The sequence below is a fragment of the Daktulosphaira vitifoliae genome, unplaced genomic scaffold (assembly GCF_025091365.1).
Source record: "Daktulosphaira vitifoliae isolate Bord-2020 unplaced genomic scaffold, ASM2509136v1 Scaffold_4, whole genome shotgun sequence".
In the NCBI taxonomy this organism is placed as follows: Eukaryota; Metazoa; Arthropoda; class Insecta; order Hemiptera; family Phylloxeridae; genus Daktulosphaira; species Daktulosphaira vitifoliae.
The window spans coordinates 9,390,114-9,401,938 of record NW_026099575.1 but is presented as its reverse complement, the minus strand read 5'-3'; the positions used below and the strand labels follow the sequence as shown (position 1 = coordinate 9,401,938).

The following is an 11,825-nucleotide window of genomic DNA, read 5'->3' as shown; positions in this document are numbered from 1 at the left end:
GACTCGTGGAAANTGGAAGTAAAAAATTTCATTGGACTTCTGGAAAAAATTGATACATTTTTTTCAAATAGTATTAAACATTGGCAATTACTTTTATCTTCAGAGTCATCAGATATTTCATTTACATTAAAAAGATTATGTACCACTCGTTGGTCATCAAGGTATGATTCTTTATTAGCTATTCGACATCGTTATGTTGATATTTTAAAATGTTTGTCGCAAATAATTATTCGAAGCAAAAATAAAGATGAAATATTTGAAGCAAATTATTTAAAAGTTCATATGGAAGATTTTCAATTTATATTCAGTGTAGTTTTCATTGGCAAAATTCTGGAAACTGTAAATGTTGTATCAAAAGTTCTTCAGTCTCCTAAACAAGAACTGAGCACAGCAGTTTCCTTGCTTAATTCTGCGTTGAGAAATCTTCAAGAATACAGGTCACAATACACTGATTTTTTTGAAATAGCAGTAGAAATGGCAAAAATATGGGGTGTACCACAAAAATTTCAAGAAAAAAGAAACCGAAGAGTAAAACGATTTTATGACGAAATCCTCCAAGATTATTGCTTACTTCAGCAGAAGAACATTTTAAAGTTAATATATTTTATTTAACATTAGATAATGCAATAATGCAACTAAAGGAACGTTTTACCCGTTTAAATAACGTATTCAAAATATTTGAAGTTATTCAACCGAATTCATTGATTAATTTAACAGACGAACAAATTTATAACTCCGCTAATAAATTGGTAAAATATTATGATTCTGATTTATCTAATGCTCTTGCTGGTCAAATTTTATCGTTCAGATCTTGTTTTAAAGAAGAAATTACAAAAAGAACCTAGATAAAAGAAATTACCGAATTACTTGTTATAGAGAATCCTACATTAGCAACAACATTTTCTGAAATATGTACAGCGTGCATGTTATTTTTGACACTTCCNATTTTCTAAAATATGTACAGCGTGCATGTTATTTTTGACACTTCCTGTAACAGTTGTTACAGTGGAACGATCATTTTCGAAATTAAAACTTATCAAAAATTATTTACGTAGCACAATGTGTGAAGAATGATTAAGTGGACTTGGAATTCTGTCTATTGAAAACGACCGAGCTCGTCAGTTAAACTTAAATGAAATAATTAATAACTTTGCGGAAAAAAAAGCACGCAAACGAAATTTTCACTGATTTATTATTATTATTATATTCTTATCATTATTATTTGTTATATTATAATATATTATTTTATATGTATGACGTAATTTCATCTTATTTCTTACTTAATTGGAATTATATACCTATATCTATATTATATAGAATAAAAAAATAAAGAGGGCCCTTTTTTTAGTTTTGCACACAGGCCCATCTTTGGGATAAATCGCCACTGATGCTATATCACGATTAATGTATATTTTTCAACGGCAGTTGTTAGGAATGAGATATCACGTATGAATAAATTGTAATACTCAAATAATTATTAATATTGTTATAATCAGATGATTAACCTTATTGACTTATTGCCCATAAGTAGCAATCAATAAGATGGCATAGTATTAGCATGTTTTTTTTTACTGTTTTTATTTTGATTCCTAAAATGCTGTATTTTGTTTTTACTTATTAATAAAAAAACTGTGAAATAATCTAAGTAAATAAATTTTAAAAATTAAATGTTGATTGAATAACAAAAAAAAACCCAGCACAGGGGGGTCGCGACACAGTTGTGACGTGGTATAGTTGGATCAAGTATAATGATATCTGANAAAGATAAATAATACAAGTTTAATTAATAATTATTAATATAATAAACACAAATATAGAACATTCAGTTTATCACAATGTATTGAATAACTCGAATTTACTAAGAAAATGTCTATGTGTACTGTTTCCATAGTAATTTTAACTTAGAATTATCAAAAATAATTTACTATTATAACATCNCTTAGAGTTATCAAAAATAATTTACTATTATAGAATCGAGGTTTGACAGGCTGAAAAGTAAACAATATAAATCAAAATAAAATCCAAGATAACAACTAACGAAAAACTTACAGTACCATAATGGAGGAACGGCAAACAGCAAAGGAAGGCAAGCACTGACTAAAAAAAAAACCAATAGCACAGCACTATCAACACATCGCGGGTAAAACAGAATGGAAAATTTTTGTAGCTTTACCAGAGGCTGTGCACAATCTAAAATTTACAAATCACATTAATTAATATGGTCATAACTATAATGCGAAAAAAATTTTTTTTAATATTTTATTTGCTGTACAATTGCTAATACACATTTTAATAAATAATCATGTCATTGCCATTATACGTTCATTAGAGGGGCCATTATTTACACATGAAGGAAAATTTTTATGTGAAGCTTCAGGAGCGCCAGGTGTAAATTTGTTTCTTTATGTCTAAAGATAATCTCCAAAAAATTTGAGCTTCATACTACATGATTAACTTGGCGAACATAAAGGTCAAAGTTTTGGAAAAATATGAAAAATTTCAGTGTTTTACATTTTTAGGCTACAGATTTAGTTTTACGAAAAATATTTTTATTTGAATCCTTAAATCCGTCACTGATTCTGATAGTGTTCAAATATGAAATTTAGGGGTGCAGCTAACTTGTTTGTTAAACAAAGGCAGTCAACTAAGTCAGAGCAAGCCTGCCTACAGTAATATGATTAAAAAAAATTTGGGTCAAGGGTTGCCGGTTTGTAACTGGACCAGAAAAGTATAGAAAACTCAATGGGCCAAATTTGTCCAATCCGGCCCTGTATAGTAATTATTAATACTTATTTAATTTTAATTTAAGGATACTTCAACAGCTAATGATTTAGTAGAAAATATTAATAAAATTAATTCAAGAAGTAATTGTAATTTTTAATTTGTTATTAAATTAAAATATAAATTACTATTGAATGAATTGAAAATGTATTATCATTATAAAAAGTCATGGGCAAATATTATTATATTATAATAATAATATTATGGGTTTAATAATATAATAATAATATTATTAGGAACTTGATAGCTTAAGAAAGATAATAATATTACTCCTAAAGAAAACACCCGTGTACGTCAACGAAATACATCTGAATAGATAGACAACAAATCTAAAAAAATGTTAAACTTGGGTTTAGAGTATAATAAAAATTGATCACTTGTGGCTAATTAAGTAAAATTAAAACTATATTAAATTAATAATATTTTTAATATAGTTTTAATTTTACTTGGATTTAGAGCATACAAACAGAAAGGGAAAAAAAATAAAAGCAAAACAAATAGGTGTACCATGTAAATGCAAAAAGAAATGCTCCAAAAAAGTTAGCGAGGAAATACGTAAGAAAATATTTGGTGAATACTAGGGTTTAGAGGACCATTCAAGACAATGGGACTCTTAGTAAACAAGAACATTGCTAGAGATCAAAAAAATATTGATAAACAACGATAAGTTAATAACCCTGAGTTGTATTGCCGTTTTTGATTTGCAAAAAGTACATGCTTAATGAAGTTTTTGAAGTACATGACTAAAGAAGTAAAAGAATTTTGCTTTTATTCGGATAATTGCAGTGGTCATAACAAAAATTGTTTCATTTTTGCAATGTTGGAGTATGCAGCCTTCACCCTAAAAATTAAAATCACACATAGATTTTAAGAAAAGGGGCATACCCAAAATGAGGGTGATATCATGCATGCATGCATAGAAAATGCTCAAAAAGGTTTAACTATTTATGTCCCTGCTCGATGGGTAACATTAATAAGCAGTGCGAAAATTACTGGAAAACTGTACAGTGATTGAGGTATCAAATGAAGATATTTTGGATTTAAAATCATTAATTGATGACAAATTGTGTAATTGGACAACAGCTCGTGACGATAGCAACATCAAGTGGAATACCATTAGAGAAATAGCTGTGACTTTTGAAAAGCCATTTGAACTATGCATAATATATGATTTAAGTGCTTCAGACTTTGTTGAAATCGATATATCAAGAAAAGAAAAACAAAGGGGAAAACATAAACCTCGCTTTAAACCAATAAAAGCATACAATGGAAAATTACATATTGGAAAACCAAAGATTGCAGATTTGTTATCATTATGCTCAATGGGACTTGTTCCATCAACATACGATGATTTCTATAAGTCTCTTGAATCAACAGTATAATATTATATTATAAGAAACAGTATAATATTATATTTTGTTTTTAATTATTTCCTTTTTATTATTATAATATTTTGAATACTATTATGTTGTAAAAAGTTAATTTGATTTTATTTTGTTAATAAATCTGTGATAAAAGTTATATTATTTTGTGTTGTTTAATTTTATTAATTATTTTATTCTCTTAAAGAATAATATTATTATGATGTTTTTGTATTATAAATTAAAAGGATTAAAATTCAAGTATTAAATTCATTAAAAATTAGATTATGATGTATTATAATTATTATTACTTAGTATTCCACGTCATTTTTCCCAAAATATATTTATATGTTTATTCAACTTTTTTTATAGCTATTCGCCCACAATAAAGGTTGTAAGTATAGATACTACTTTTTTAATAAGTAGTATGTCTACACTGTAGACCAATACTTTTAAAAAACATTGTAGACTCTACAGGTTGAGACATTATTTAAACAGTCATGTGGACACAACAAACACACAGTCTGAAATCTAAAAAGTCAAATTAATTAATACTGCTGTTAAGAAAAAGGTAATAACCGAGACTGCTATATAATAGTCGATATATGTACACAAAAATTGAAATATATATATATATATATAATGTGTGATCTGATGTATCACATATTACACCTTGCACTCAACAATAAATTAAATACCGATCGACTTTATGTTTAACGTGTACAGAGCAGATAAATTTATTTCTAACAACAAAATTAATTTTATTAAATGAATCTAAATCAGTTACCTGTGTAATACAACTATTATGAATAATAGCCAGCACTCTTGGCCAATGGGTCAAGACACTATTCGACCAGTCATCCGGACAAAACAAAAGCCGCACAGACTGAAAATTACAAAATCAAGTTAATTAATACTGCCATTACCATGATTATATCAACAATTTAAAAATTATACTATTAATATTTCAATTGCATTGAAATTGTCAATAACACTTTTCAATAAGAATTAATCGTAAAGGGAATCAAAAATATAAATGTAGTATATTCAAACAAAAAAATTAAATATACATATATATATATATAGAGAGAGAGAGAGAGAAAGAGAGAGAAATTGTAGAGATTGATAGAGAGATTGATGTAGTACAAAATGCACCAATAAATAAAATACAATTTCCCATTTCTCTAATAATATTAACAATTATTATAGTTCAAAAATAATCATAAAGGGAATAACAAATACGTTCAAATAAAAAATTAAAAATATAAAGATTGCAAAATTAAAATAATTTTCAAAATACATTAATTATTGCCATCAATACTGTTGAAAAATAACAGTCAATTACACATTTTAATAATAAAACACCACAAAGATGTTAATGAATGTGAATATAAATTAAAACCTTATGAATATGTTCAATATACATTGTAACATTGTAATCACAAATAGATAAAATACTAACCTACTAATTTTATTTAATGAAAAAAAAAAATTTACCCGTGTAATAAATCCTCATACATTATAGCAAGCAGCACTCTTGGTCAACGGGTCAAGCAGCTTTTCAATCAGTCGTCTGGACACAACAGAAGCACAGTTTAAAAATTACAAAATCAAATAAATTAATACTGCCATTACCATGATTATATTAACAATTTAAAAATAATAACATCATTATTACAATTGTCATCAAATTGTCAATTATCACAACTCTCAATAACTAATAATCATTAAGGAAACAACAAATATATACACGCAAACAAAATATTATATATAAATTGAAAAATTTAAATGTACACAACAGATTAATTATTAGCCATTAATAATAAATATTTAATTATTACAACTACTGTACAACAATAGTCAATTACACATTTTAATAAATACTCGAGAATACCACAAAGATGTTAATGAGTGTGAATAAATAAATATGATAACAATAATAATTTGTTGAATTTATTCAATACGCATTACACCACATTGCAGTCACCAATTGATAAAATATTGACAGACTACTTTATTTAACAAATAAAAATAATGATTTACCCGTGTAATAAATCCGTTGTCGATCAGAGTTGATCGAACGGGTTGAGCCACTATTCGACCGCAGTCCTCGGAACACAACAAACGCCATCTAAAAATTACAAAATCAAATTAAACAATAACGCCATTGTCATTGAAATATCAACAATTTAAAAAATATATTTATTAGAATCGCTGAAAAATTACCGATTACACGTTTCGCCTAATAATTGCAATAGAACTACATAATTTACAAATGGCATTAATCAATACAGTCCTTACTGTCGTACAACGATCGTCGAAAAAATATTTAAGCGGAATCACAAACATTAAGTTCTGGCAAACATCATAAATTAAGAAAATGGAGTATCACAAAATCAAAACACACGTTTCATAATAAATAAATATGTGTTACCCGCGACATAAATCAGTTCTTGATCGCCAGGACACAACAAATGCCATTTAAAAATTACAAAATCATATATGCGAAGGACAGGGCGACGGACGAAACTCGAATTATCATGAAAATAAACGACGAAGTAACGGACGACGATGGCGCAAAAAATAAAACCATGGCGTCGGACGCGCTGATAACGACGTTTTGGCGGGAACGCGATAACGGTGGTAAAAAATTCGCGTGGCGATCGAAAATAATAAGCGCCGTCATTAGGCGCCGGTCTCGAAACCAAAAAAAAAAAACGTGAATTTTAAAGCAGAAAAAACGAAAAATTCTTCCAGAAGGCTCATATTTAGAAGGGCTTACGAAAATAGGATATAGAGAGAGACGAAAATTACGTCAATAGGATATAGAGGGAGATATAATTATTGTCAATACATCGTACAGGCCAATGTATGTCAACAACAGCATTTTCTATGTTAATTCTACGACAGATTATATAAATGCATACACTATTAATATTTTATAGCGAATGAATGGTGATATCACAGAATAAACAGAATGGACACTAATAAATTTAATGGTAACTTACTACCAGTTATTTTGTGGAAATAATTACCAATAAGATAAATATTAGTCCGTTGTACTTTAAAAGACGTCTAAAAGTATTGTACGTTTGTAATTAAAACGTATCATTTAATATATAACAATAAATAGGTAAAATATGATTAAACATATTCACAAATTGTCTGCTGCATTTATACCACACAAATTATGTCAGTTGTCGAAAATAACTCAAATATACTTATCTTTAATAATAGTATAATTGGTACTATCTTAAAGTAATTCAGTAAACCTAAATTGATATATTGATACGACAAAATGTAATAATACAATAAATTTTGTTAGGTTTGTAATTAATCATTAATTAACTGTCGATAAAATAATAAATCTACTAGAATAATTATATTAGATTTATTATTATACAATAATTATTATTGTACTTGGCATAAAAAATTTAACTTTTAGAATCTTTTTTTTTAACGAATATGCGTTTTCCAAAGAATGAAAATAAATAAGTAAAAATCAACAAAATCAGTTATAACGTATTTTTAAAACTTTTACATGTGTTTTACTGGATGTAGTGTTTTCGTGGGCTATTTATTAAAAAAACATCATTGAAGTTATTATTTTTGAATTTCTTGTAAAATTTCCTTTACTCGAGTTTTAATTTTATAATTCTAAGTTAGCAAAAAAAAAGTTATGAGACATGGATCAGTTATTTCCATTCAATTTGACTCTTTGACTCAACTTAATAGGCCCGGGAGCACGGGTTAATCTAAATGGTCCCAAATTTTGCAGTTCATTTTTGTGACCGTTAAAAAAAATTAAGGGGTAACGTAAAAAGAAAAGGTATTCGATTTTTGAGGGCCACCCTAGTGTTGATGTAATACAAAAACACGATACATTTGAGACATAATTCACCTATCAGTGACACTTTAATAATATAACATTTTGATTACATCAATAAGTCACGACACCATTGTATCTTTAGACGTCGTCTATGATTGTCTAGTATAGAGTTATTCTACAATTTATTGGTAAGACTATTTGACTGATTTTGTAATCCATTATGAAAACGTTTATAAAATTGAAGAATTTCCTCTGTTAATTTTTTTATGAAGGTCATAATTTCAATTATAGTTCGTTGTATAACGGAATGCATGGGTAATTTTTCTAAGTGCAATGTTCTTAAATTTCGACCAAATTGGTTTTATGATTGATTTATACATTAAGATTTTGATTTTCAGGTTAGTATGTCGTTAAATTATTACGAACGATCGAAGAAAGCAGAGTTATAAGTTTAAAAGAAGTCTTTTTTTACGAATATGGTTGGTCCATGTTAATCGTTTGTCAAGGGTTAAACCTAAATATTTCACTGTATCGAAGGAACAAATGGTAGTTTTATTCAAAGTGACCTCAGTACGGGTGGAGAAGTGACTTTAAGTAAAAGTTGTGTGTACCGATTTGTTCTGATTAGGTTTTATACGCTATTTATTACACCATGCGATTATCAGGTTAAGGTAGCTTGCAAGTTAGCAGACCTTCATATGGCAACATCTAAGTTTTCATGTGTTGAGATAATGGCATTTTATTAAAAAGATGTATTTGTATTTATTGAAGTAATTGTAAACGGAGGCCAACTTATCATAGTATTAGCAGCTGTCATTGTAGATATATAATGTAGTATCACATTTTAATAAATGTAATAAATAATACATATACTTAAAAAAAATATATCACCAAATCAATGTTCTCCCGTCGATAAGATGAATAAAAAATAATACCCTTACACACAATTCAACTACTCTTTTACGTATTTCATAAAACGCCCACGTAAAATATTTGATCACATTGACCAATCAAGTACAACAAAAAATATCCTAAAAATCTTACCAGAAATCGCTAAACTTGTTTTTCGGGCAATAAAAAGGCCATTTTTTCCCAAAGAAGCTCTCTCCTCTTCCTGGTAAATGTTCACATACATGGAATCTGCGTCAGCATATAGTTCGTTCTTAGTTATAATTCATATCAGATCTGCATTATTTTACATTCTATTTTTTAATCGCTCAGACTTAGAATTATTATATATTTTATTTTAGGCCGAACACTTTTGGTGATACAAACATTTCAACACATAAAACGTATTGGTATTTGGATTATTTATTTTTATTATTTACCTTAACACAAATAAAAACTTAATTAGATTGCATTGTGTTTTATTAATAATTGGAGCGCCATAACCTGGTTGGACAGAGTACTAACATTATAATATCGTAGTCAAGGTTTCAACTAATTATAAGCGTTCTCTAGTGTCTCTCTACTTGTCGACCAGCCAGTCTGATCTCTGTCACAGTGCGAGCAATCGGAGTATAAGACACTAGTATCATCTATTGTGCAAAGAACTGAATTAAGCTCGCATCTACCCTAGATCATTTTATGGATGACTGAAGAAACTTGGGCCACTTGGAAATAGTTTATTGCACGTAGTTGTCTATCACAACTAAAGAAAGTTGTGTTATTTAGAATTTCTTTATTGGTCTTACAAATTGTTAGATTAAAATTGCGTTAGTATAAAACATTACGTACAAGGCCAAAGAACATACCACATAAACATACAAAAGACTGTTGGAAATAGTTAATATGTTCGACTTACGAATGTCGCGTTGATTTCAAGATTTTTGAATTTTGATTTCGACGCGACTGAGACTAATAGACTAGTTTGGCTTCCACAAGAGCTTGTATGTTCTTCGTTCGCTGGTTAGACTATAAGTCCCAATAAATTTTTAGTTTACTAGATCTTTTATACTAATTTTTTACCGATATTTTGGCCAACAATAAATAACGTTGTTAAAACAAATTTTTTCATTAATTCAAAAATAAATGTTATTTAACGGTTGCCATAGATTGTTTTCAGCCAATATTTAAATTATATTTTTTTGAATTATACAGGGCGATTGACTAACAATGCCTCACGAATTTTCTTTAAAATATTGGTGTTATCATATATATAATTATTTTATTTGTTATAAATCTTTGTTGAGCTACTTAGCAAGAAAAATAAAGATTCCACATTCATCCCTTAACCCTCTATATTTATATTCATCCCTCAAATCAATATCAACTTTAGTTTTTCAAGTAGTAACCCATTTTTTTTATTAATCTGTTAAGCATAAAAAATAAAATTCTCAAAAAAAAAAAAATCAATTTTTGTAAATATGAAAAAATTAATTTTTTGAGAAAAAGTGGTTCATTTTAAATCCCCCCATGTGGGCAAGTAAAGGGTCAGTATGGAAAAAAACTATACCAAATGATAGGTAAAGACATCTTGCATCTATAAAAAAAATAATTATATTGATTTGGTTATTTTTAAAAAATTATGGCAATTTTAAGTAAAAAAAATTGAAAAATTTTCGAAAATTAGCGATTTTAAATTCGTAATTTTTTTGGAAGTTTCCCCCATTTACGGGGAACGAGGGAATTTTTTTCAATTTTTGAGGGTAATGTCTTTGATTAGATACGATTTGTGATCTTTTGACGTATCATTTAAAGAAATCGGTTCGGTGTGAGCTGAGAAAAAGTGGTAACAGACACAACAAAAAAAAAAAAAACACATCTTAGTAAAACCAATACCTTCTCAGCTTCGCATCGAAGCTAAAATAGAGTTTCCATTTGAAAAGTGAAAGTTGATACTGATTTAAAGCGTAAGGGATGCTCAAAAAATGTAATTTTACTCACTGAGCAGCCCAAGATATAAACATAATATTTCATTAAGAAAAAAAAGATAAATATTATATTTTCATAGATAATTTGTGAAGCATAGTTAATCAATCATCCTGTACATGTATACGCCAGAATAAAAAGCAATGGTAACTAAGTGACCAAAATAAGTTATTTTACTAGACAAATTTAATAATTGTTGGCCAATTGAAAAAAAATTTTTGTTAAATTAATTGGCTTAAATAAAAAGTAAACAACACTTTTTTTTTGCTTAAATAGAATAAATAATGTTTAAATCGACACCGTATGGTGATCTTATGCTTAAATTTTTTTCCGTGATCAATTAATACGCATATATATTTAAAATTCTATAAATCTTATATTTTCTCTAAGTATAACTTAAAAATTTCATAAATAATTTAATTCAATAACATACATTTATAAAAAAAAAATGAATTCGGATTTGTTTTTCGTGATAACGACGTTGGTCATATATTTCATAATTCCGATTCAAGTAATCAGAGATGTTATGTTTATTGCACTGGCAACTGTGTCATTGCAGACTTTTTTGGAGATGAAACTTTCTAAGAAGAAAAAGGCTTTAACTGAAAAAGTAGAAACTATTGTGAATACTTGCCGGATTTCGACTACACACCCTATTAATTTGGAGTTACCTATTATTTCAAATAATTCAATTTTAAAAGAACCGCTTAGAGAAGATAGATTTACGCCAACTTCGATTATTGAAACTGAAAAAGAGCCTTTTAAAACTTCTATAGAGAAAATCACAATAATAGATAATTCATTAAACTTGGAAAATACATCGTCGAAAAATAATCTTTCGATCACACCGTCTAAAATATTGCCAGAAAATAATATTACAACACCTTACACGAACATTTTAATACTGAATAACAAAACTAAATCTGTTAAAAAATTGAACTCTAAAAATATCATACAAATTGAAAATAAGCCCATCATCACAT

At 27.8% G+C, this 11,825-nt stretch overlaps 1 long non-coding RNA gene across 2 annotated transcripts; it reads right to left on the bottom strand.

Moving 5' to 3' along the window:
* Positions 1-1,938: 1,938 nt before the first annotated feature.
* LOC126905626 (uncharacterized) lies at positions 1,939-6,911 on the bottom strand. 2 transcript variants are annotated; one of them, XR_007704065.1, is made up of 7 exons: positions 6,369-6,911; positions 6,186-6,273; positions 5,640-5,715; positions 4,930-5,028; positions 4,454-4,673; positions 2,055-2,190; positions 1,939-1,988 (listed from the first exon to the last, which is right to left on the bottom strand). It is a non-coding gene; the product is annotated as an uncharacterized LOC126905626 (long non-coding RNA). The 2 variants fall into 2 exon arrangements; XR_007704064.1 differs by having other exon boundaries at positions 2,050-2,190; positions 6,369-6,908.
* Between the last annotated feature and the right edge of the window lie 4,914 nt (positions 6,912-11,825).